The sequence below is a fragment of the Gekko japonicus genome, unplaced genomic scaffold, assembly GCF_001447785.1.
Source record: "Gekko japonicus isolate JY-2015 unplaced genomic scaffold, Gekko_japonicus_V1.1 scaffold3676, whole genome shotgun sequence".
Lineage (NCBI taxonomy): Eukaryota > Metazoa > Chordata > Lepidosauria > Squamata > Gekkonidae > Gekko > Gekko japonicus.
Window position 1 is genome coordinate 116,067 of NW_015169894.1, and position 4,540 is coordinate 120,606.

General features: G+C 46.9%; 1 protein-coding gene across 1 annotated transcript in view; it reads right to left on the reverse strand.

Annotated features, from left to right (window-relative positions):
- Positions 1 to 4,540, reverse strand: part of LMOD2 (leiomodin 2) — a 10,368-nt gene that overhangs the window by 3,335 nt on the left and 2,493 nt on the right. The window lies entirely within an intron of this gene.

The window sequence follows — 4,540 nt, forward strand, 5'->3', positions numbered from 1 at the left end:
TTCTTAAGCTAAAATGTGCTACTGTTGCTCATTCATGATATGAAATCCAAACATGTTCCCATAAGAAATCTCTTTTATTTTAGAAATATCACATCCCCAAAGACTACAGTATTTTGCACTGGAAAATTCAATTATTTTTGCAGCTAGCAGCAAGCCATTGTTCTTTGGAATGCTGGCACTTATTGGACATTTATTTCTTTGAAAACACTTCTATCTTGCCTTTTCCAAGCCCACAGGCCCCTTTCTGGGGTGTAAGAATGCGCATGGGTACATAAAAAGGTACATTCTGTTCATCTGTAGAAAAAAAAAATTTAATCCTCCCCTTTCTTCAAAGTCCTCAGGGCACATTACACCTTCCTTTTATCCTCACCACAACCCTGTGTTGGTAGATTAGGCTGAAAGATAAGGACTGTCCCAAGATCACCCAATTCGTTTCACAGCTGAATGGTGACTTGAAACCATGACTTCCCAGTCCACCATCATTCAAAGAACTGAAATCCACATATGGCTGAGGATTTGCCAGGGAATATAGAGAGAGGATGGCTGTACTAAGCCCTAGGCTGAATTAGTTACATTAATGCCTTCCTCTGGCAAAATGTGCCTTCCCCTGATGGATGAGACTCTTCCTTGCACTAGAGGAAAGCACTGCCATTAACAGAACAGGTTTGCCTGCATGCTGATGGTGGAACGATATGTATGTAGCAGAGCCTTAGAATATTTATTTATTGCACTTATATCCCATCCTATGCCATAGTGGGCTCAGGGCAGCTCACAGCATGAATAAAATACAACAAATATATAATAATTAAAAACCAGTTAAATAAAACAGGATGGTAGCTAAGAAATATACATTACTCCAGAGCAGTCCAATATGCTTCCTGTTAGACATTAGTAGGATAGTACGCATCTGTAGGCCTACTATGGACAGAGGAGGTTGAGATGGTGGAAACATCTGCCACCTCAACCAAAGGCCTGGTGGAACAGAGCCCTGATCTCAATTGGGAGCACATTCCACCAGCCCGAGGCCAGGGCAGAAAAGGGACTACCAGTAGATGTTGGTCTGCAGAGTGCAAGGCTTTCCAGGGCATATATGGGGTAGGGCTGCCAGATCCCCCGGAGGGGCAGGGTTTTGCCCACTCTGGGCCCCCAGATCTGCCAGCCCGGATTCGGCCAGCGGGGTAACCCCACCCCCAAAGCACTCGGCGTATGGCAATATGCCCAGCGCAATGACATCACGTTGCAGAGGGGATTTTTTCCCCTTAAATAGTAGAGCACCCCTGCAACACGCCATGTGCAATGACATCACTTTCACGTGACGTCATTGCACCGGGACCTCCCCCCACCACCACCGGCATGACAGTAAGACCTGGCAACCCTAATATGGGGAGAGATGGTCCCGAAGGTATGCTGGTCCTAGGCCATGTAGGGCTTTAAAGGTCAGCACCATAACCCTGCAGTGGATCCAGTACTCAACTGGTAACCAGTGCAGTTGGCATAGCACCATCTGAATGTGCGCCCGCACAGATGTAACTGTCAGCAAGCATGCTGCCTCATTCTGTGCTAACTGGAGTTTCCCGGGCAGGTTCAAGGGCAGCCCTGCGCAGAGCGGGTTATAGTAATCCAACCTGGAAGTGACCATTACATGGATCACTGTAGCTAAATCCTGGGAGGAAAGATAGGGGGAAAGTTGCCTGACCTGCCACAGATGATAAAAGGCAGACCTGGCAACAGTGGCAACCTGGGCCTCCACTGAAAGTGAGGCATCCAGGATCACCCCAAGGCTCCTCGCCCTCAGTGCTGGTGCCAGAGGCGCCCCTCCAAGCATCGGGAGACAGATTCCTGATCCCAAGCCCCCACGACTCAGGTACAGGAACTCTTTCTTTGTTGGATTTAATCCCAACTGGCTCTGCTGTAGCCATCCAGCCATGGCCCCTAATGCCCTGTCCAAATTATCTGGGGCACAGTCCGGCCGGCCATCCATCAACAGATAGATACAGATGTATACATCAGCCTTAATGTGAATTGCTGAATGGAGAATGCACATAAACCTTGGCAATGATGCATCATCGCATGAAGACATGGGAAATATTTATGAATGGGTAGCTATTCATCACAGATCTCCCTACACCATAATGAACTGACGCAAAACACATATGACAGAGGGAGGCTGGATGGGGGATGAGATGCAATGACCACCCATTCCCCAAGTTGTTCCATTTCACTGGCTGCATGTACATAAGCAAGGGTATCCATCCCTACAGAGTGAGAGCCTCATGTCCTAAATGTTTGTGACTAAAATTAAATTGAAACCAAGAAAGCAGCCACAAGTTTTGATACAACTGAAGAACAGAACTAACTGTGCTCTTGTTTTTAAATGTGTGAACATATGAAGCTGCCTTAGACTGAGTCAGACCCTTGGTCTATCAAGAATAGTATCGATAGATTTCTGGCTGGCAGCAGCTCCCTAGAGACCCAGGTTGAGGTCTTTCATCTCACCTATAACCTGATTTTTTTTTCCACTGGGGATACCTAAGATTGAACGTCAGTCCTCCTACATAAGCACATGCTCTGCCATTAAGCCCCAGGCAGCCCCTCCCCAGGGACCTTCCCAGTTCCAGGCACCAATTGTTGTTATGTGGGTTCATGGCTATAAGGCACAGCTTTGCAGCCTTCTAGAATCCTTATTGTTGTATTGTGTTAGAAAACTCTTGTTGTTGTTTTGCCCCCCTCTTGGACAGAGTGATGCATGACAAGCACTATATTAATACTTTGACTGATGGCACACCAACACCCTGGCCGCTGTGCTTGGATAAATTCCTTCTGATAAGAGCCAACCCAGAAGTGAGATAATGCCCTGGTGCTGCTTTACATGGGTAGAGGACATGACTCTATCAGTCCTGTGGTGTATATATATAGCCCTATAATCTCTAGCCTGTTAGGAATTCAGTATTTACTCTTCAGTGTTTTGTGTGTTCAGTTTGCTCTGTGAAAACAAGTGATTATGTTACAAAAGAGGTAAAGGTACATATGAGATCATGACCCTATGAAGTTGTGGGACTGTCTCACATGCCATTTTTCATTTAGTCTAATCTTCCATTTGTGAATTATTTTGTCCATGCAAATCCATTTTCCCCCTGACAATTCCCTGAGAACCAAAGTGATCTGGTAAATAGCATAAGGACCTGGGACACAAGCTTTTAAATCAAACTGAAGTACATATACAAACGGTTCTTTATTTTATAGGTTTAGGATGATTTGATTGCAGTAAATTTGTAGGTCGTTTATGGTCTTTAGAAAAGCATGTGCTGTTATTTTGTAAACTGGCATTACTGTATGGGAAACAGGGCTGCTTCAAAATCTTTTGTTGTACAAAACAAGGTGCACCCATTGCTTCCTGGGCCTGCACCACTACCAGCAGGGCCAATCCAATCCTCTGGATGATGTCAGTGTGGGCTCAGGAAGTGACTCCAGTCCCCTTGTGTGCCACTGATGTCTGGGAATGAGCAGCGGCCTCCTCGTTGTGCCATCCTAACCAGTTATTTGGATAGGCTTGGACTTAATGGGAAAAGTGAGAGAGAATCCATGCTTAGACCTGGACTCATAGGAAAGTCATAAACTGGAATAGTTCCCAAATGCAAGTATTTCCTGTGAGTCATACCAGGGCTTTTTTGTAGAAAAAGCCCAGCATGAACTCATTAGCATAATAGGCCACACCCAGCAGCAGAAACTCATTAGCATATTAGGCCACACCCCCATGCCTTCCCTTGGCTTGCCTGGGCGCCCCTCTTGAAGGGAAGGGAAGGCAGTTTAAACTGCCTTCCCTTGGCTTGCCCAGGCACACCACAGCTGCGGGGAGTCCAGGCAAGCCAGCCCATGGAGGGAAGGGAAGGGAAGGGAAAGCAGTTTAAACTGCCTTCCCTTGGCTTGCCCGAGCGCCCCGCATCTGCAGGGAGCCCAGGCAAGCTGGCCCTTGGACAGGTCGGGGAATGCCTTCCCGATCCTTCCAGGGCCCCCCTGGCCCTCTCACCTCAGAGTCACTGGGGGTGGGGTCACGCTCCAGTCCTTCCCTCTGTAGCCATGCACGCGGAGGTTTCGGCTGTAGTGGGTGTGGCCAACTCTGAAGCCAGCTGGAACTCCGTTCCTGTGCATTTCTGCCCAAAAATAGCCCTGAGTCATACTAAAATAATAATCATAATTGTGTGCCATCAAGTCACATGACAATCCCAGCACCATGGCAAGAGATTGGCCAAAGTGGTTGCCATTGCCTTCCATTGCGTAGCCACCCCTGGCCTTCCTTGGTGGTTTCCTATCCAAGTACTAACCAGGGCCAGCCCTGCATAGCATGAGACTAGTCTACACTAGGCTATCAGGCTGCTTTCTATGAGTAGAACCCAGTCTTTTTCAAGCAGGCATTTTGTGATCAAGATGTTCTTCATAATGACTTCATTTTTAATCTCTCTCTGATTTATAATTACACACACACACACACACACACACACACACACACACACACACACACACACATATATATATATATATA